At 44.2% G+C, this 23062-nt stretch overlaps 1 long non-coding RNA gene across 1 annotated transcript in view; it reads right to left on the bottom strand.

Moving 5' to 3' along the window:
* Positions 1 to 19757, bottom strand: part of LOC310689573 — a 34567-nt gene extending 14810 nt beyond the window's left edge. The window contains exons 1-2 of the long non-coding RNA XR_014517514.1: positions 19547 to 19757; positions 2097 to 2218 (exon numbers count right to left, since the gene is read on the bottom strand). This is a non-coding gene — a long non-coding RNA (uncharacterized lncRNA). The remainder of the gene's footprint in view (positions 1 to 2096; positions 2219 to 19546) is intronic.
* Between the last annotated feature and the right edge of the window lie 3305 nt (positions 19758 to 23062).

The raw sequence follows: 23062 nt of genomic DNA, 5'->3' as shown, positions 1-23062 counted from the left end.
CACTTTCACATAAACATATATGGAATTTAGAAAAATGCACCAAAGTCTCCCCTCCACTCCAAGAACAGCAGAAGGAAGCCTCTGCAGCACACAGACAGCAAAACAACATCATCATAGTTTATCAAAAGTCCTGGAAAAGAGGAGTTGGTGGGGAAAGATCCTGACAAACATATAGTGCCATCCGACTGTCAATATTTTGCAGGAGGGATCCGAGCACATGTTAAGTGTAATTATTTAACTGACACTGAAAGGGGAATATATATGTGTATTGCTGAAAGATTTGACATTGGAAAACACCCTTGAAACTAAAGAAAAGCAAGAAGTGGTCTCTGAGTTCCTTAATGGGTTGATAACTAACTGTTGTTGTTCTCTGGTAGATAACATGTGAGTGTTTAACCTTAGATCAGGGAACAAGGGTATTTGGTTGCAAATCTCCAGTTGCCTTTAGTCTTTGTTCTCAGCCTCTCTGAGAGTAAGATGTGATAACTGAACTCACTCCAAGAGCATGCAACTTCAGGCAAAATGGAGGCTGTAAGGAGAGACACCTTTGCTTATAGGTGTGTTTGGAATTTTATTTTATTTTTAAGATGCTGAGCCTATGCTGGACAGCACAAGAAATTGTATGGAATTATTTGGATGCATCTTTGATGTTTGTGCTCTGTTTTGAAGAAAGTTCTGCAAGTAAAGTTTTGAATAATATCTAATGGGTCTGCACAATGCTTCGGTCCAAAAGCGGTGAGTTTTTAATGCATCCAGTTGCTTCAAGCTGTGCAATATTAATATTTGCAATAGTGCACACCAGAGCTTTCAGTTTGTGCATTTGAAGTGGATTAAGGTGCTCTGTTGTCCTAGCACAACAAATCAACATTTTAAAAAGCTGGACTTTTTGCAGTTTGGAAAGTGATGTGGAAATGCATTGAAAAGTTATAGGGTGAGTGAATGACTAACAGGAAGATGTGTGAACACCCCCCACAGGCAAATCGGGATAAATGCAGCCTCATAGTCAAATAAACACCATGCAAACAAATCAGAATGTGAATGATCAAGAAGAAGAAAAATAGATCAGACATAATCTCACCTCTCCATAAGCTTTTGTAAGCAAATCAGAATAAATGCTTAATAAACAGATAACCTGCAAGGGTCTATAGACCAACATAGACTGTGTACACACTGTACAGCACACTCAAAGCTCATAACCATGCAAATAAACCTGGGAACTGTAGTTTAACTCCCACAGAGTACAATTACAAACTACAGTTTCCAGGATGGGGGTGGGTGGGTTGTGCTTTAAATATGCATTAAATGTGTGATGTGTACGCAGCCACGTATACGCAGCCACGTAAACACAATTGTTATGAAACTAGGATTGGCTGACTGTGGCAGACCCGGGTTTGCACTATGCAAAGTGTGAAATGGCCCTGTGAGAGTCAGGTCAGAAAAGAGGGAGGGGGGAGAAGCCAACATTCCCTTCTATTTCAATCACGGCAGTTTGCAGAAACATTGCAGGAAAAGTGAATTATTGCCGCTTCTTTTCTCCTTCATTTGATTAAATATATTCCACAAGAGATGTAGGATTTGCTCTGCAAGTCCTCTGCCGCTGTGATCTCCCTACTTATCCAGAGCGTTGCGTCATATCAATGCAACTCAACCTTCCTGTTTAGGGATTAGAGTACATTAGGGACTCGGATGAGGCTGCTAAGACTCAATTCCCTTTGGACATCTCACGGATAGTCGGTAATGATTTTCACTCGCTTGGTTTAGAAGGGGATATGAAGCAGGGTCACCATCTAATCCTGCAAATCAGTGGATCCCATTTGTATGGGGATATATTGTAAATACAGCACATGTGGGCTATTATAATAACAAAGTAGTTCCTGGCATCTGCATCTAGAAAAGAATAAGGCAGACGTGCAAGGAAAAGAAACTCTCAGGAGTGAAATAAATATCTATAGGAATTATCTCCAGGGGGGTTGCCCTGGTGCAGCAAATCTGGCAAGAGTCTTGTCACATGACTAACAAATATATCAAGGGGGGGGGAATCTTTCTCAGCTCAAGGGCCACATTGCAACATAGGCAAGCTTCCAGGGGCCACATACCTGTAGTGGGTATGGCTAGAGGCAAGAAGTGGCTGGAGCAACAGGTGAAATTCTTCCCTTTTTACGTAAACTACATTCGACCCATGCTTAATCCAGAGGTTTCTGTACACACTTCTCTCCATCTGGCAAGTAGAAGAGGAGGAGTTTGGATTTGATATCCCACTTTATCACTACCTGAAGGAGTTTCAAAGCGGCTAACATTCTCCTTTCCTTTCCTCCCCCACAACAAACACTCTGTGAGGTGAGTGGGGCTGAGAGACTTCAGAGAAGTGTGAGTAGCCCAAGGTCACCCAGCAGCTGCATGTGGAGGAGCGGGGAAGCGAACCCGGTTCACCAGATTACGAGTCCACCGCTCTTAACCACTACACCACCTCAAGTAAGAGGCATGATCACATTTCAAGGACAAGCAGGTGGAGCCTGGCCCATGACAGGTGTGGAATGGCCTGGGAAGAGTCCCAAGGGGCAGGCATAGAAGCCTGGATGGCAGCATTTGGCTTCTGAGCCTGAAATTCCCCAGCCTTGAAATATATCAGAGCATAAGGTTTGTGCACCTTGTGTCCATAAACTACCGAATTGCAATTCATCAAGTGGTTCAGTGCTTGCACCTGTAGCTGCTGCAGGAGAGGGACTGTGAGCAACATCTTAAGAGGGGTGTTTCTTGGATTAAGGGGAAACTGCGAAGCTCCCTTGTTATTTTAGCAATTGAATGTAGCATGTTATTTATATCAATAATATTGCGATGTGGGGTGGGTTTTTTTGCACATTATTAAATTTGCTATTGTTTTGCTTTGTTATTACAAAGTTGTTTTTGCAATGTTTGTTTGAAATGCTTTCCTGTTTCCTTTGAGCATGATTTGGTTTTGTGGGAAAGCGGCATGCAAATATTAAAAATAAAAAAATTCCTTCCAGTAGCACCTTAAAGACCAACTAAGTTAGTTCTAGGTATGAGCTTTCGTGTGCATGCACACTTCTTCAGATACCTAAAAGCACACTTCTTCAGATACACACTTCTTCAGATAATGATGCATGCACACGAAAGCTCATACCTAGAACTAACTTAGTTGGTCTTTAAGGTGCTACTGGAAGGAATTTTTTTTATTTTGACTATGGCAGACCAACACGGCTACCTATCTGTAATGCAAATATTATGCAGGGATAATATGAATGTGGCTTGAATTGGGATAAAGAACTGTGTGCCAGAGTGTCACTTGGCTGACAGTAAGACTTCCATCAGTGGAGTAGAGAGGGAAGCGGGTTTTCAGTGGTTCCTCCCTGCTGGAGCCCCTCTCCCCTAAAACTGCTCCAGAGGGATAACCAAGGATACTGCTTCATGCATCTGATAATACTTTGTGCATCTGATGAAATGGACTTTAGTCCATAAAAGCTTGGGCCATAATAAATGTGTTCTTGCTTCTGCTGCAACAGACGTAACACAGCTCCCTTTCTGGAAGGAGTGCAATAAGTCTTTCCCCTGAAATCTCTTGCCACCCACACAGAGCCAGGGGCTCCTCTTTTCCAGAACATTACCTTCTGTTAGCGGTTACATGTTGTAAATTTGTCTGTGTTGTGTTTTTGTCTTTATATTTCGGAAATGAAAAATAAAAAAGAAGGCTCTTGTTTATATCTGTTGAAATACATTCCTTAGTCACCTTGTGCGAGAGGCAGGGAAGGGAGGAACTCCCAGGGCATTCAGAAATGCATTCTATAGTCAACACAGGACATGTCAGCTGGAAGCTTACAGGTGGAACTGGCTCTGGGGACTTCCGTTCACTTGGTACAAAGAGGATTCCCAGCAAAGAGGAAAGGGTTCTGCATTGCTTCAGAGGTTGATCATGGATCAAAGAGGTACCAACAATTTAGTCTGCATTTTATATAAGGGGAGGAATGGGGCACTCATTAATTTTTTTATGGTGGACAGGATCAGAGGAATCGGGGCTGAGATGTCCGTACTTGCTCAGCATAAATGATCAGCATTGGGACTGGCTTGAGCTAGAAGAGCTTGGGAAATCAGAAGGATAAGGAATATACAAAACCCAATAACAAATTATTATCATTAGAAGAAGTGGGAGCCAGGGCAGCTGTGGAGATGATGAAGCAATAGATGATGCCTTTGCTTTTGGGAATGACCAAAGGCTCAGCTTCTACTACTGGGCTTAAACGACTCAAGGATCTTGTTTCCAGTGAGGATGCAGCAGTTGGATCCCAGCAACCAAGATCATTTTTCAGTACCTCTGGTACTTATGGCTATAAAAAGGGCCTTTCAGTTATGTGTTTTTCTAAAATGTCCACCATGTTTCAGTTCCTTTCCAGTGTGGGGGGACACCCCCCATCATCAGGGCTACATTCCATTAGTCTTGCCACAGAATACTGAAATGGACAATACACATCTCAAGAAACAGCATTATCTGATAATGATGCAACAAACCCAGGCATAGGCCTGCATTAAACAGACATGTTGTTAGAAGACTGTTGTGCATACATACCTGTGGGACAAGCTCTTAGGAGCTCACAAAAGCGCATAGCAATTCAAAGCTATCAGGCTGCCCACTTCAGTACTGAGTGCTTGAATGGACCCTGTAGAAAGTCGAGGCTAATGCATAATTGAAACAGCGCAACGATGCTTTGATGCTCTAAATATGTCTAAATCTGCCTTTTCACTAGGTACGGAAGGTCAAATTCTGGCAGAGCCAGTATTCATCATTAGCAGGAATTGTGGCTATTCTCTACTGTTTTTTGAACTTTCTGCACTGCTTCAATCACTTTGCCCTCACTTACACCTGCTTTCAATTTCCATCACTTCCTCTCAGTGACACGTTGAGTGGTGCAAGTGAACTCTCCATAGCATTGCAATTAATACCCCATTCACTATGTGAGTCCTGTTTGGGTGGGAACACTCATTTGAAAAAGTGCCAGCAATGCAGCAGCCAGGAAAAGCAATTGTGCTCAACGCAATTTACCTTTTGAAAGGTAAATATTTGTACAGAGTTGTCTTTGGGGGGGATATCTGACCAGCTCAAATGGCTAATATCTGCTCTGAAGTGGAGTCTATTCAATACAGCTCAAATATTACATCCGGAAAAGCATGATCAGAATCTTCTGCAAATCACATGGAACATAAAGGATGTTGGTTTTCATTGGCTGAAGAATTGCAACTATCAAATACTTGTCTACTCAGTAAGGTGGCTGGTTTTGTATTGCCTCCCCCCCCACACACACAAAGGATTATTACCACCAAAAGAAAAGCAGACAAAAGATGTCACCAATTTGCAAGAAATTTGCACATGGTACTTTAGAAATAACCAGGGCTTTTTGTCAGCTGGGAGTCACCAGCTGTTCTGGAACCTCTCAGGTGGTGCCATTATAAGAGAACAAGGGAGGTGTTCATAGTGAGTTCCACCATCTTCTTTCCTAGAAAAATAGCACTGGAAATAATAGCTGTCATCTCTTTCTCACCATACTGATGGCCAATTGCCAGACTCCTGCTCGTGAGAGGAGGGCTTCAAACAGAGGGCTGTCCTCTGCAAAGTAGGACACATGGCCACCCTACTACTCAGAAGTAAATCCCATTTGTTCATCTAGGGCAGACCTATGGGTCCCCAGATGTTGTTGGACTACAACTCCCATCATTCCTGAGCTCTGGCCTTGCTAGCTAGGGGTGATGGGAGTTGTAGTTCAACAACATCTGTGGACCCACAGGTTGAGAAAGGCTGATTTAGGGGCATGCTACTCACTATGGATGTGAAGAAGAGAAGAGAAGAGTTTGGACTTGATATCCTGCCTTTCACTCCCCTTAAGGAGTCTCGAAGCGGCTAACAATCTCCTTTCCCTTCCTCCCCCACAACAAACACTCTGTGAGGTGAGTGGGGCTGAGAGACTTCAGAGAAGTGTGAGTAGCCCGAGGTCACCCAGCAGCTGCATGTGGAGGAGCGGGGAAGCGAACCCGGTTCACCAGATTACGAGTCCACCACTCTTAACCACTACACTACATCCAGGAGAAGTCCTGGATTCAATTTCCAGACAAATCCAGGCACTAGGGGGAAAGGACCCCATGTTAGGGGAAGCAGCCAACACTCAGTAGTAGAGCACATCCTTCGCCTGCAGAAATTTAAGCCCTGGCATCTTTAGTTAAAAGAGGCAGGGAGCAGGTGCTGGGAAAGACTATTCGCTAATGGAGCCTCTGGGTAGTTGCTGACGCCAGCCAAGATAGACAATACTGGGCAAAAGGACCGAGAGTCTGAGCTGGTATAAGGGATGCAAATGGGTCTGACTTTCCCATCAGTGTGTTTAGGATTGCAGCCTTAGGCTCTAATCCATGCTCAGCAATTAAACTTTGTGGGTGGCCTTGTGACTGTCGTTCCTGGTTTAATGCACCACACAGAGATTGTTATGGAGCTGCAGCGGAATTGCACTGTACCAGTGCTATAGAAATGAGGAATTGGTTGTAACCCAGAGCACAGTTTGACTGCTTAAATCTCGGAGACTTTGCTGGGATTTAGGAAGCCTTAATGTAGGCAAGATTGCAGCCAGAAACGTTAACGTGGAAATATGCAAATCTCATTCACATCTTCAGCACTGCTTAGTTCTTTCAGAAAATCAAGTTAAGAGGCCTATTTTGTTGCATTGGGATAGAGTACTTTAAGTATAAGTATAAAGACTATTAAATTGGAGTGTGTGTACACACACACACACACACACACACACACACACACACACACAAACCATGGCTGTCAAGCGTCCCTTATTTGGCGGGACAGTCCCTTATCCCAGCACCATGTCCCGCTGCTGTCCCTTATTGATGATGTCCCTTAAATAAGCTACTGAAGGTAATGGGGCCCTTTCTATGTCCAGTTGTCCTTTGTCAACAACAAATTGTTGCTGGTTTTTTTTGTTGAATATATGCTATATGGTAATTTATGGACCTAATAGGTATCTAAAAACATTTGCATGCAACAAAATATGTATTTTATCAAAGTAATTGTTGATCCCTTATTTTGGCTGCTGATCCCTTATTTTCGAGGCTGCTGGTCCCTTATTTTCAAATCTGTAAGTTGACAGCTATGACACACACAAGCAAACCAGCATGCCCCCATGATTGAGGGGGCTTGCGCCATGCGACTTGCTCACATCATGTGCACACGCCACAAGGCGTGCTTGCGTGTTGTGTGCACACTGTGGCTTGTGCAGCGTTTGTGAGCAAAGTGAGCATGTTGGGTGGTGTGAACGCACAGCGTGTACACGTTGCTGTGGGGCCCCTCCTTGAAAATTTTGAGGGGCCCCAAGGCATCTCTAGGCAAGTCTGGGAAAGATCCTTGCCTGAAAGTTCCGAAGAGCTTCTGCCGGTCAGTGTAGACAATACTAAGGTAGATGGACCAGTCATCTGACTCAGTATACGTCAGCTTCCTAGGTTCCTATGCGTTTTCATTTCAGGAATACTGTTTTTTATCTGTATGCAAATGGATGGGAACGGTGTGCTAGATTCACCAGCTAAAACTCACATGAATATTCAGTTAATCGAGTTGCAGCCCTATAAATTATGCAAATCAATATATGCATCCTTTACATACCGTCAGTTACCTGCTTCCTTCTGTTTCAGACATAATGTCTGAGCTCTGGACCTATACAGTGGTACCTTGGGTTACATACGCTTCAGGTTACAGACTCCGCAAACCCAGAAATAGTGCTTCAGGTTAAGAACTTTGCTTCAGCATGAGAACAGAAATCTTGCTCCGGCGGCGCGGCGGCAGCAGGAGGCCCCATTAGCTAAAGTGGTGCTTTAGGTTAAGAACAGTTTCAGGTTAAGAACGGACCTCCGGAACGAATTAAGTACTTAACCTGAGGTACCACTGTACTTTCTACCCCATCCTCCGCTTGTTCGCCAGCTTTGGCACTCCTGTCCTGGACTTTTAAAGCCAAGTTTCCACCTTATATCTGAAATGGGGAACTGTGGCTTAATGTCACTTTGCTAACCAAGATCTGAAACCACATTTGAACAGCAGTCTGGTTTAGAAAAGGGGGGGAAAGCAGCCTGGTATTACTAATTCACTTTCAGATTTTCTAAAGGCATCTGGTTGGCCACTGTGAGAACAGCTCTCTCTCTCTCTCTCTCTCTCTCTCTCTCTCTCTCTCTCTCTCTCTCTCCTTTCAGGATTTATATCCTGACCCTTCAGCCAAAAAGGCTTTCAATGAAGACTCCAAAAATGGGTAGTAAGTACTTAAAATATCGAGACAAAAAGCCTTGCTAATCTGCTCCAAATATCTCAGGAGATCAAGGTAGACATTTCACATTGGTATACCTAGGAACCAGTTTAATCCTACAAACGAATGACCTGCAATATTATGCAAGAACACTGCAAAAAAAACACCACTACAAAATAATTCAGTTTTTTAAAACATAAAATAACAGAAAATAGAACGCAGAGTACTTAGAGAAAAGAATAAAGTGGGAGATGAAAAAGACTGAATGCTGCCAGAACACTCATAAGTCTTAGCAGTTAGGAATGGACAAATGTGCCCGTCGTGTTTGTCTCAGTTTCTCATTTCTCCAGTCTTAATTCCATCGACCACATTTCCTCACTAGTTTGTAATTTTGTTTTATTTTTTAAAAGTCCTCACAAATTTTCAACAGGATTTTAGTGGTCATATCTCCTAGCATAGAGATTTTTGAAAGCAATTCCCCCTATTGTTGGGCTGCCATACGTCTAGGATCTTCCAGGCATACCGGAATTTGTTTCCGGATTTTCACTTTTTGAAATATGGCAACTGTACCCTAATGCAATGCTTTTTTTCTGTGCCCCCCACCGCACAAATATAATCTTTTAAAATGCTCCCTTTCCCCTTATATACATATTTGCACTCACATATTTTTTTTGGCCAGAGAGGTGCATTGCAAAAGCCAAGAAAGTTCATGTTTCGAAGGATAGCTGTGTTTTTGGCCCATGCCTCGTTTCAGGAAGTGAGGAGGTTCACAATAAAATTAAAACTAGACTGAATTTCTCCCCAGTCCCCAAGTACAGAGCATGGAAGTTTGGTTGCCATGTGCACATTAGCCCTGGCAAGGAGGACCTGAGATTTAGTACTTTTAATAGCATTTGTGTCACAGAACCATTCCCCCAACCCCATAAAGCAAGCAGGCCCAGCCGAAAATGATACTTCCAGTGCACTCTGTGCTGAATTAACATTTACGCAAGATAATCAAGCCTTGCAACTTTCCTGCACAGGGGCCCGCAATAAAGGGATTTTACATTTATCATCCCAGTTAATTGTAATGAGCCTAAAACTAATGAGCCGTACCTCTAAACTCCATTTAAGACAATAGCTAATTGCTTCATTTTAATAAGTGTTGACAGAAAAGAGGGCAGAACAATGACTGAACGCTCAATTACTACACAGGCCAGAAAATGAAGATACAGAATATTAGTGATGTATACACACAATCTGAAACGCAATTAGAACCCAGAAAGTAAGAATGGGGAATACTTAGGGAATGAGCCCGCAAATAGACTTGTCTGCTTTCTGAACATATCGCTGGGGTTGAGAGGAGGAGGAAAGTCCCTTAATGAGGGAGTGTGCAACTGGGGAAAGGGTTTTGGCTCAGCAACACAGTGGAAGCTCAATTCCTGGCGTCTCCAGTTAGGGATGCGAAAGACACCTCTTTTAAACCCCAGAGAGCTACTGCCAGTTCGTGCAGAGAGTACTGAGTTAAATGGACCAATGATCTGACTAGACATGGGGCAGTTTACTATGCTACCATGCCAAGCTCAAGGTGTTACAATTAGTATAAAGGTAAAGGGACCCCTGACCATTAGGTCCAGTCGTGGCCGACTCTGGGGTTGCAGCGCTCATCTCGCTTTATTGGCTGAGGGAGCCGGCGTACAGCTTCCTGGTCATGTGGCCAGCAGGACTAAGCTGCTTCTGGTAACCAGAGCAGCACACGGAAACGCCGTTTACCTTCCCGCCAGAGCGGTACCTATTTATCTACTTGCACTTTGACATGCTCTCGAACTGCTAGGTTGGCAGGAGCAGGGACCAAGCAATGGGAGCTCATGCCGTCACGGGGATTTGAACCACCGACCTTCTGATTCGCAAGTCCTAGGCTCTGTGGTTTAACCCACAGCACCACCCGCATCCCTTTAGAATCAGTATATAAAGCCCTTAACAGCTTGGGACCAGTTGACCTGCAAGATTGCCTTGCAGGTTGGCACGGTTGCAGGTGACACAGAAGACTCGTTCTGGATTCATAAGAAACTGATATTTTAGTGTGGCTGCACCAACTGGAACCCACTGCCTACTGACGTCAGGCAGGCTCCTTCACTTTACTCTTTTGCGGCCAGCTAAAGGCATTTTCCAAACATGCAGAATTTTACCGTATGTTTTCATACATGCAATGTAGAATCATACAACTGTAGAATTGGAAGGGAGCATGGGGGTCATCTAGTCCAGCCCCCTGTAATCTTCTGTCCAATGTGGGGCTTGAACCCATGACCCTGAGATAGAGTCTCATGCTCTACTGGCTGAACTGCCCCAGTTTTTAGCTTTTTTTTGATTTTAATTATTTTTTATTGTTTTGAATAGTTTTTTAAAACTTTTTTTTTTACTGGTAGTTTATTGAGGGGTTTTTTTTTTGTAAACTGCTTTGGGTGGTGTATAAACTTTTGTGAAATAAATAAACAAAAAATGTTCTTAAAAGAGCAAAAAAATAATAATCATGGCATGGAATGAAGAAGAAGAAGAAGAAGAAGAAGAAGAAGAGTTTGGATTTGATATCCCGCCTTTCACTCCCTTTAAGGAGTCTCAAAGCGGCTAACAATTTCCTTTCCCTTCCTCCCCCACAACAAACACTCTGTGAGGTGAGTGGGGCCGAGAGACTTCAAAGAAGTGTGACTGGCCCAAGGTCACCCAGCAGCTGCATGTGGAGGAGCGGAGACACGAACCCGGTTCCCCAGATTACGTGACTACCGCTCTTAACCACTACACCACACTGGTGGTGTGGTTGCCAATTCTGATGCATCTCCACTTCATACGGCCCCTCTAATGTGAAGCCTGATTTATTCATGGGAAATGCTCCACAGCGACGCCCCCCCCCATCCCTCTCCTAGGATACCTGGATGGCAGAGTGGCTCCTTTGCAATAAGAGAGATGTGTGATCTGAGCCCAACTGTCAAGGGTGCTTCTCAGTCAAAGGAATGCGCACAGCAGATAGTTAAGTGTTTACTGTCAAAAACAACACAGCCGCTTCTACAGCTCTGGGTATCTACATGCATCAATCTGACAGCTAGGCAGCTATTCCCAGGTCCACGCTCTATGGAGCAGTTGCAGCCACAGGGGACCATTCCCACCCCCACCAGTTTACTCAATGGGCAGTGTGGCGTTTGCCTCCTAGGATGGGTCATAAAGGTAAAGGTACCCCTGCCCGTATGGGCCAGTCGTGACCGACTCTGGGGTTGCGTGCTCATCTCGCTTAAGAGGCCGGGAGCCAGCGCTGTCCGGAGACACTTCCGGGTCACGTGGCCAGCGTGACGAAGCTGCTCCGGCGAGCCAGCACCAGCGCAGCGCACGGAAATGCTGTTACCTTCCCACTATAAAGTGGTACCTATTTATCTACTTGCACTTAGGGGTGCTTTCGAACTGCTAGGTGGGCAGGAGCTGGGACCGAATGACGGGAGCTCACCCCGCCGCGGTGCTTCAAACTGCCGACCATACGATCTGCAGGTCCTAGGCACTGAGGTTTTACCCACAGCACCCCCCGCGTCCCCAAGGATGGGTCATAAGGAAAGGGTTAAAATAGGTGAGATGTGATTGGCCAGTGAGAATGCAAGGGGGGAGAAAAAGTTAGAGTGTGAGGTTTTGAAAGTCAGTTGAGGTTTGGGAGTTGAGAGTTGAGGTTTGGAAGTTGGAGAAGTAAGAGGGAGGAATAGGCAGTGGGTTGGTAGATTTGTATTGTGAGAGAGTGAGAGGAATTGTTAGGTGGAGTCAGATAGATAGTTGGGAATAATCAGTTTGAAGTTGTTGTGAACTAAGAATAAGAAACTGACAAGAGAAAAATTAACTGAAACCATAAGCTTGTTCCTGCATTTAAAAATAAACTTAATTATTTGTTTATGTTAACAACTGACTGGACTCCATGTGTCCCCGTGAAATACGGGGTAGTGGCAGTGGAAAAAGCAATCACAGTGGTGGCACAGGGTCAATAGACCGTCAAACGTCCAGGGACCCTGTGTGTGATCGCCACAGGCAACTAGAAACTGCATCTGTGTGGAAACTTCCTCTTTTCAGTTCACTCCTAGATCTGGGATACAGTGATGCAGAAGGTAGGGGATGCACCTGGCCCTTCACTTGCCCAACCTGCCTCTTCCTCCTCTTCTTCCAACCTATCCTCTGCTCCACCCTCTAGCTCTGACCTTCCCCGGCCTCCAACTCTTGCTTCTTGGCTGGTACAGGCCCCTACAAACCACTGCCCCCCTTTCTCTGAGTCCGACTCCAGCCCCCCCTTTCCCCATTACACATTCCTCAGCATCCTGCCAGCCCCTGATGTCAAAGGGGAAGGCCAATGGTGCCTCTCCCATAGGCGCCGACTCCATGGGGCCTGAGGGGGCCCGAGCCCCCTCAAAAATTTGTTTGGGGGGGGCTCTTCCCCCCAATAATTTAAGAAAATTATTAGGCACCTTGCCAAAAACCGCGCAGGGGACTCCGGCGCGCGCCTCCCAAAGTGACCGGGAGCTCCTGAGAAGGGGGGGCAGGTCGGTCAGTCAGAGGAAGACCCCCAGCGACGGGACTTTAGAAAGGAATGGAGCCGCGGGGCCGAGGAACGGCGTATTCGTCGCCGGCGAGGGACCGGGGTGAGGGGAGAATGGAGGGGACAGGAGTTCCCGGCGCCGGAGCGGGGCTTTTTTCTGGGTTCGGCTAAGGTGACGTTGATAGGAGGGGGTGGCCGCCTCCCGGCGCGAAGCCTGGGGAGGGCAGGCCGGTTCTTGCATGCAAAAGCACCACTGCCATCCTGCCGCCAGTATGGACCCCGGTATGGCCCCCCCCATATTTTTTATAAGTCGGCGCCCCTGGCCTCTCCCATGGGATTTCGCCCATTCTGAGGTGGGATGGCGCAATGGGGACAAGGCCAACCACTGGACTCTGTTAACAGAAGGCTTCGGGGCACCCTGGATAAAATAGTAAAACACAACCCCTATGCCCGCCTACCCACAGTTCCTGCCTCCTGATTCTGGGGTCTCCACACTGCTGATCTCCCTTGTCCAGTGGTTTGTCAACCACTGGTGTGTGCTTTTCACAGTTGCATGACCGCCTGCTGTCCCCTGTTGGGAACCTCCAGTTGCACACTTCTCTCACACGCAACATGCAGAACTGAGGTATCTTTATTTGCAGTGATTCCACCCTCTTCTTCTCCTGCAGTGCAGGCTTCTCTTTGAAGTAGAGCTTACTGAATGGAATGCGTTTCCCCTGTCTGTTATTGAGCCTACAGGGACTGTTGGTTTTGAGGTGTTTCATCAATACTGATTGAGGGGAGAGCCCTTCAACTTTATTAACCATGCAGTCTTGGGGCAATTAAGATATAATAATAAAAAAAACACTTACACACTTTGTTCAACATTCGCAAGTGTTTCAGGTGCCTGCTTGTGCCAAACTGTGAACTACCGTATTTTTTGCTCTCTATAAGACTCACTTTTTCCCTCCTAAAAAGTAAGGGGAAATGTGTGTGCGTCTTATGGAGTGAATGCAGGCTGCGCAGCTATCACAGGAACCAGAACAGCAAGAGGGATTGCTGCTTTCACTGCGCAGCGATCCCTCTTGCTGTTCTGGCTTCTGAGATTCAGAATATTTTTTTTCTTGTTTTCCTCCTCCAAAAACTAGGTGCACCTTGTGGTCTGGTGCATCTTATAGAGCGAAAAATACGGTATATTATTTCCAAGGTGTTGCGAAGCGAGAGTTTTTCTAGGTGACCTAGAACCGGTGCCTTTATACAGCAGTGCTGCTTATTATAATCTCCTTTGATTTAGTGCATATTAGGTGAGCTCAATGGTGTGCTTTCGTTAATAAAGCTTCAGAAACTCTCTTCAGCACTAGACAGGATTTGATTTCATTGCCTCCTCCCAATTCTCTTTTCTTGGCAATCAGCACCTGTGCATATTTGTTCTGTGATTCGTGTTCTCAATACTTCATTCCAGGACCAATTGCACTGTGTTTATGCACCCTTAATTATATTTGCCACATAAGATATGACTTTGGAGTCCCATTGTGAAGCTCATACTCATCTGCTGGGGCCCAGCGTAATTTACAAACCTGGAAAAACCTGGATTCCAGCATCATTGTACATGATGGTGGCATGAACAATGGCAACAAAGGTGTCCATCCCATGTTGATTCCTTGTAAACATTTATCAGCCAGTCTTTTACAAGCAGGCACAGAAGGGATTTTCTGTTTCAAGCTCTAGCTAATTTTTAAAGATCTCTGCTAATGCGTTTCAGCTCCATGGCTGTGTCTTCTTATTATTTTAATTAGCAACTGAAGAATTGTGTTGGGAGCTTAATGGATATCTGAGTACTTTGTAGTTTTCCATTTCATTACAGAAGCATTTGAAATTAGGGGCTGCGTAGAATATTCCCCCCTTTTGAGTTGAAAATATGCTGCTGAGGAGTTAAAATGTTCACCTAAAATTCCTTCCCTAATGGTGGTGAGATCTGCTTGTTTGTTTGTTTTTGGCTGTTTGTTTGTCCTCCTTATAGGGTTGCCATATGTCCTCTTTTTCCAGGACACACCCTCTCTTTCATGGGTATGTAAAATGAGAGTTGTCATAGAGATCTATAGTTAAAAGTAGAAGTCAGCAAATGTGTCTTCTTTTTTTGCTCTTCAGAATATGGCAACCCCACCTCTAGTTAGGTTGCTTTCCTGATGTGATCCCAGGCAATCAGGGAACACAGAGGAAGCGATGATATCACAGCACTGCATAGCAGATTGGGCTGTGTAAAAACTTTACTGAGGGACAACAAAGCTGACTGAGAGTGTGAGGGCCATACCTACTGTCCTGGTCACATGAAGGATCCCAACTAATCAGACCACTGGGTGTCCTCATCACATTTCACAATCTTTCACAAGACACCATTCCCCCCCAAACAACAACAACAACACTGGGGTGCATTGTGAGCCTCTCCATCATAGGATCGGGTTGTGTATACAGTTGTACCTTGGAAGTCGAATGGAATCCATTCTGGAAGTCGAACGGAACTTCCAAAATATTCGGAAACCAAAGCATGGCTTCTGATTGGCTGCAGGAAGCTCCTGTAGCCATTCGGAAGCCACGGAAGCCCCGTCAGACATTCGGCTTCCAAAGATAGTTCGCAAACCAGAACAGTCACTTCCGGGTTTGCGGCATTTGGGAGCCAAAACATTCGAGAACTAAGCTGTTTGACTTCCAAGGTACGACTGTATATGTAAATAAACTATGTATCCTAAAGACACCACAGCCTCCATTGTGTCTCATGCTGAAGGAAACATGGTAAGCGCCTGGAACCCATGGAATCTCACAATGCTCAGAGACTGGGGTGGCATGCAACAATATAGAAAAATATATTGTCCAGACATTTGTGGTGTCCATTAAAAAAAAAAAAGCATTAGTGTTCCCGTCCCACTGCAATGTATGGTCAAATGGCCAAGCATTTCATTTCTGGAGATTAATGATCTTCTTATCTTCAGAGAGACTGCCCTTAATGATCCTATCATCTGCTTTAGGCTGCAGTCGTATGCAGACTTATCAGGAAGTTAGCCCTAATAAACCCAGTAGGATTTACAGCTCATGGTAGTCCTCTCTGGTAGCCTCATGGTAGTCCTAGCAGCCCCCGCCAGCATGGCCAATGGCCACGGATGGTGGTGGTGGGGTTGTAATTCAACAACATCTGGAGGAAACCCTATTGGCTAGCCCTGATATATATACAACTTCACAGTTGGTGTCTCTGCAAGTGTGAGTTGTTTCCTTACTCCCCAGAACCTAGCTTGTGATGGATAAGAATATGAAAGTAACAGAAGAGAAGCGGATAAAATACAGAGAGTAATTACAAGTGCTTGAGGTGGTAAGCTGTTTTCTGAAGCATTCAAGCAGTAAAATAGTAAATTCTAGAAAAAGCAAAATAAATTTGGAAGAAAACTATAAAGTTTGCATCCTGAATTTTGTAATATGATTAGCCAAGATGTACAACCAAGCTGGCTAAAGTACTGACCCCAGCCTTTACTAATTAAAACACACACACATACACACACACACGGAGTGGAGAATCAGTGGTCTGGCAGACTCAATCTCCTTTCATTCTTGACTACTGAACATGCCGGCTGGAAGTTCAAAAACATCTGGAGAGTCCCTATCCTGGCCCTAAAGTAAAAGACTACGTTTTTCTTTTTCTAGGTAGAAAACAATGAACAACTTCAGAGCTTAGCATCTCACAAATGAAAACACCCACAGGAGCCTTCCACATTTTTCCTTGCAAGCTTTGTTTATACAGATGAATCACACATAACATTTACGTTTAATAAACTATGCTGATTCTAACACCTGCATTTCTTCTCTATTTTGAAACACAGAAATCTGCGGTGGAGGATTGGATTAAAAAGCGGGGGGGGGGGGACTTAACTAAAAACAAAGCCGACTCTCTAGCATATGCTGTGATGATGCACAGAGAAGAATGTGATGATATTTCGAGAATAACACCGACAAGTGGAGCGGAGTTCTCTAGGTGTGACACGAAGAATTCATTATTGCTACCAGTGGGATAAAGGGTGATTGTGACTATTTCTATAGGAATGTTGCCATGTCCCCAGAGTTCCATTCTGCATCCAGTGCCACATTCTGCGATTTTTCTGTGCTTGCACAGGATTGTGACAGTCAAGCACATCTTTCATTATAAATGTCTGGGTGAGCTCTGTGTCAAGAAGACCGGGAGCGCAGTTGGTGAAGAAAGGAATACACTAAGAATATTAACTTCTGAGGGCTTCCAGGATTAACTCAGAATCCACCTTACCAGCAGAAATGGATTTTTTATAATCCAAACAAACAACAGCAACTGTCAAGTATATTTACTTAAGATGAAATAACCCAAGCTCATAAATAAATAGGTAATTCTACGGAGATAATCATAACCCTGCCATTGCAGAGAATCGCTTGTGAACTTTGCTTCAACTGTGGCATTAGAGAAGATTCTCAGTAGGGTTAGCCACAACAACAAGGACACTTATTTTCATGCAAATGGGTCTATCTTTCACTAGAACAACCTACTCTGAACAGATGGAAGTAATTTTCTTCCCAAGGAAATATTTGAGGAGGCTTAGGGGACAAAGTATCAATTTGTTTATTTATTACCTCCCAAAGCCAAGGCAGGCTTTTTCACACACAAAGGAACGGAAATGCATTGCCAGAAACATTGGTCTGCCCTTGGTTTTTATAGGTTAGGAAAAACAACTTAGTGGCTAAGGGTGGGGACACCCACAAATGTTAAAATGCTTTTGCTGCCTTCCACAGACGCATTGTGGTTAGGGCCCTACATTACCACAATCACAAACAGAGATGGGGAGCCTTGTCAGCTTGAGGGCCATATTCCTGCATGGCCATGATTCCAAGGGCCAGATCAACACACACTCTGACACACACACACATCCATACATATGTACACATCACACACACTTGCTTTCTACTATCAAATGCACCTGGGAATAATATATTCAAGTCTTTGTTATGTGTTTGCTATCTTACTGGCGGTATCAGTCTCACAGTTTCTTTCAGGCCTTCCAAGAACCCATAGGGTTCATATAGACAAATGCCACTAATGTCCTCCCCACTGCTTCATTCATCACGATTGTTTTACTTCCTTGGTAAATCAGTGAAGTGAGAACTCTACCTGGTGCACAGTACACAGTACTAAGTTTCATCAATAGTCTACCCCTGGGAGAATCATTGATTGATGACATGTCTATTACCCACCCATGGTCATTGATTGTGACTAATTTTGGGAGAGTTTGCAACAGGCTGGTGTAAAAAGAATCAGAGTTTCTGCATGGTGAGTGATGGTTTAGATTAATGGCTTGTCATGCAAAGCATCTTTCTCCCACGCCTTTAGCCAAATTTAAAGCAGCAATAAAACAATTGGCAGCATATCTGGAGTTCTTATGCAACTTTATCAATCAACCCTAATGTAAAGGAAGCATAACACAAACTCTCAGTAGGCTGTCCATTATCCCGCTGCAAGGCTTCATCTAATACTACCAAACAATAGTCAGATTTTGGGAAAGGGGTGTGTTCATATTATTCAACTTTGGTAGGGATGTCAAACAGTGCAGGGATTTTGAAACATGGGGTTGGATCCAAGCTAAGCTAAGGTTTCACTGAAATCAATGGGGCAAGTTAGTCAAGACTAAATGAAGTCCCATTGATTTCAATGGAAGTTAACTTTGCTAAACTTAGTCTGAATTGCAGATTGCAAGAATAAATAAATAAATATGTGAACTTTTTCCACACTTGAGAGATCACTAGATGAGCAGCAACCAACAGATATAGAAATAATTGTTGAGAAGTAAGGTCAACATTGGCACCATCAAAAATGTATAAGATGCTTAGCATCAAAGGTCATCAGTTTGCCAACAATAATGTCAATCTCCATTACAACCTGCTTCCAAGAACTTGCAAACATAATTACACACCCATCACATCTGCTGATATGCTCCTTGTCCATTACAATCCCATGAGCATAAAAACCAAAGTTTTATTTAATTCTGTTTCCTGGTGGATCTCTAGGGTAGGCTTTTAAGTATTGTTTTGTTTGTACTGTGTTATGTATTGGTTGGGGGGGGGGTTGAAATCATAAACCACACTGTGATCTTCAGGTGAAGGACAGTATAGAAATTTAATAAATAAATAAAATAACTTATGTCCATTTATTTCAGTGAGTCTTTATCAAGCCTAATTGTATTCAAGATAAGCACAATGACAATTCAGAAGAGTAGTCACGTTAGGAGGAGTCAATTACCATAGCAAGACTAGGATGATTGTGCTGTCACCAGCTGCTTCAACTGAGAACGGTCACCATGCTTATCTGACTCCAGACTGTAGTCATGCTGTCCCTGCAAGTTGTTGTTCCTTTCATCAATAGTTTTATCCAGATCTATAATGATACATCCACAGTAAAGTGAGAGATTGTTTCAAAGAGAAATAAATCTCACTCGCACTATATGATCAGGAAATCTCAGTCCTGTAACAGAGATGGTTAAAGGCACTTTTGAGTGACACTGAGCTGTGCTTGAGAAATCCCAGCTAAGCCATTTGCATCCTTCCCTGTTTGCCTGGCTTCACTCCTAATGCTAATCCTTGGAAGGATTCAGAGACAGCCGTGGGGAAATAGAGGGTGAGCCCTTGTAAGCAAAGCTCGTTTAGATCCTAAAGACAAGCAACTCATATTGAATCTTACCTGCCTGGCTGACCCATTCGTTTTGATGCCAGCTTTGCCTTTTGCCTTCTGCGTGCGCAGAAAGAGAAAGTGTCTTCAGCAAACAGGATTTACCAAGCGAGTCGTTTCCATAAAGGCAAATATAGGAAGTGTAGAACTACCCTCAAGAACTACGTTTTGCTGCCTGAAGTGGAGCAGCAAATGACCATTTAGCCTGCCCACCCCACTCAAGGTTATAGTAGCTAAAGTGGTCAAGCTATTTTTGCACCTGAGGCAGAAAGACTCTTCCCCTCCCTGGCAGTAAAAATAAATAAATAAAATAAAGAACTCTTTCGTGACAATGCTGGGTCTTTTGTGACACTGCTGGGTGAATCAGCAGCTTGCAGCAGCTTCCTTCCTCTGTCCAACAGTAGGGCTGGCCCTCTGAGAATGACGAAGCCAGGCATAGGCAAACTTGGCCCTCCAGATGTTTTGAGACTACAATTCCCATCATCCCTAACCACTGTTCCTGTTAGCTAGGGATGATGGGAATTGTAGTCCCAAAACATCTGGAGGGCCGAGTTTGCCTATGCATGGACTAAGCTTTTGGGAACTGACTGTTTTTAAGTAAAGGAGTGGTGTCATGCTGATTTTATTGTAATTATTTGTATGTTTTAAAGTAACATGTTATATATGTATTTAGTTTTAAATAGATCAGTAGAATAATAATGACAATGACAATGATGGTGATGGTGATAATAATAGTAGTAGTAGTAGTAGTCTCAAGCCCTGAAAGCTTTATATCTCCCGGGTGGATTCCATGTTCATCCTGTACTTCCCTGAATGATCAGCATCTGACTACCCTGGGACCACAATTCTCTATCATATGCTATGTGATCTGGCAGCACATGAGTCTGTCACCTTGCTGACTCTGGTCAGTGCCTAGATCGGAAACCACATCTCCCAAATTTGCTGAGCTCAAACTGCTATTAAAGGCATGGAGAAAAGGTGGCAGCCCTAATCCTCTGCCTGTTGTTGCATAGGGGCTGCTCTACAAAATCACTGATCTTAAAACATTGTTTTGCCCTGTTCTTAAGGTTCTTTTAGCCTAAAAGGTAAAGGGACCCCTGACCGTTAGGTCCAGTCGTGGACGACTCTGGGGTTGTGGCGCTCATCTCGCTTTATTGGCCGAGGGAGCCGGCGTACAGCTTCCGGGTCATGTGGCTAGCATGACTAAGCCGCTTCTGGCGAACCAGAGCAGCACACGGAAACGCTGTTTCATTTAGCCTAAATAGCCGAAATCAAGGAGGTCTCCTAGGAAGCAGCTGCAACTGGGGGCAGGTAAACAGGAGCCCTTAGAGGACTGGGTCATTCTGTACCAGACCGTAACAGATGGGAAGGATGACATTCAGTTTTTCCCGGAGAGCTTGAGGAGGATTTATAGTATCAAAGCGCATAAACATTATTTCACTCAGCTCATGCTCTCCTGCACAGCTGGCTTTAGCAGCAGTGCAATGACATTGGTGTGCTTTTCTTCTCTGGCTTCAGTTTGATTCATTGTTGCATTATTCTTGGATAGTCCGTTAATCTGTGAGAAATAATCTTCAGAAACTGGTAGAGATTCAGAAACCCTGATTTAAAACTCTGTATGCATGTGCGATCCCAGATAGTTAATAGGAGGGTTTTACATCTGACTCGAATGAATGCTGAGCTGAACTGGGAGTTTTGTCAGTGGCAAAGCAGGATGTCCCCACTATGGAAGGACGTGTGGATCCAGAATTGGCCTCCACAGTCACCTACAGACTCATTGTTAAAATCGTGTTTATGGAAGACACTCTTACTTGGCTATGAGTGATAGAAGAAGAAGAAGAAGAAGAAGAAGAAGAAGAAGAAGAAGAAGAAGAAGAAGAATATTATTATTATTATTTATTTATTTATTTATACCCCGCCCATCTGGCTGGGTTTCCCCAGCCACTCTGGGCAGCTTCCACACTAAAATACAATAACCTATTAAACATTACAAGCGTCCCTTAACAGGGCTGCCTTCAGATGTCTTCTCAAAGTTTGGTAAGTTATTTTTCTCTTTGACATCTGGTGGGAGGGCGTTCCACAGGGCGGGCGCCACTACCAAGAAGGCCCTCTGCCTGGTTCCCTGTAACTTGGCTTCTCTCAGCGAGGGAACTGCCAGAAGGCCCTTGGCGCTGGACCTCAGTGTCTGGGCAAAACGAAGAAGAAGAAGAAGAAGAAGAAGAAGAAGAAGAAGAAGAAGAAGAAGAAGAAGAAGAAGAAGAAGAAGAAGAAGAAGAAGGAGCAGCAGCAGCAGCAGCAGCTATATGAGGTGGCAGAAGTCAAACTGGGGACCCCTAAACCATTTTGTAGTGCCTTGGGGTTCTAGATGCACCCATAAATCTGCAAAAGTATCTCCTGAAAGTAGAACTAAATTTCTCAGAACTTAACCAGAGTGGAGGGATGGGGGAGGAAAAACAAATACAGTACCAAGGTGGGGAGAGGGCAGGGGGGAAAACCTCTTGCAAATTCCTTTTGAGGCTCCCCCACCCTACCAAATCAACGTTAAAGATGCCTGGCACAAAAGTCCCTGGACCTATTTGTCTGCAATCTTTGCAGTTTTCTGACCATTTCCCCACAAAACATGAGCTTCCTTTTTCATCCATGCCAAAACTGCAATGACTGCCTTTGTGGAATTATCATTGCCACTATCCTGCTGGTTTTTAAAAGGATTTTTATGCCCAGAAGAGGTGACCATTCCTGTGAATTTCATCCAATTCTGCCCCCAACCCAATCCTTTTTTTAAAAATACCTGTAAAATGGTTCAATGCAGCTTCAACAACAACCAGTAATACTTGTTCAGGTACTCTGCTTGCAGAATATCGCTGCAATGGTTTTCCCTACCTGTGTTTACATGGCTCTTGTTTTAATTTAGGAGAGCAGAATAGTTATATGCTGAAAATAACCAATGACCTCCCAATTCTTTTTTACTTTTTATGGTTGGGGGAGCTATTACATCTGCCTTCATTCCCTACAGCAAAATCAGCCACATGTAAAACAGCAAGGCAGAGAGGAAAGGTAACCTCTAGCTACCAGAATGTTTCTTACGATATGAAGACGCTGCTTACCTAGGGGCAAGGGTATATGAGGAGCTTCTGAGTGGGCAACATGCCAGGCCAGCATATGGTGATAGAAAAATGCAAGAGGCGATGTGTAAAGTGAAGGTGCCAAGGGCAAGAACATTTAAGCTGATTTATCTGCATGGAAGAAGCAGGGGTGTGCTTTGGGGTAGGAGACAGATTGTGCTTTGGGCTAGTTCATCATTATTTACTATCATTTTGTTACCCATTTACTTGGGCACAGAGAGTTGCAGAGTGGCCTTCCTAGGGTCCAGGCAGCCCAGGAACTCATGCCTTTGAAAAGAAAAATAAAATCTGCTTGCTTAACATATATCTGCCCACCCTTTCGCCAAGGAGATAGGATAACTGTTTTAGACCCTCAAGAACCCTGTGAGGTAGGGTAGGGTGAAAGACGATGCTTGGCCAAGGCAGT

Source organism: Podarcis liolepis (assembly GCF_965112155.1).
Source record: "Podarcis liolepis genome assembly, chromosome: 12".
Taxonomy (NCBI): domain Eukaryota; kingdom Metazoa; phylum Chordata; class Lepidosauria; order Squamata; family Lacertidae; genus Podarcis; species Podarcis liolepis.
The sequence above is the reverse complement of the archived record's forward strand: the minus strand, read 5'-3'. Positions and strand labels throughout refer to the sequence as shown.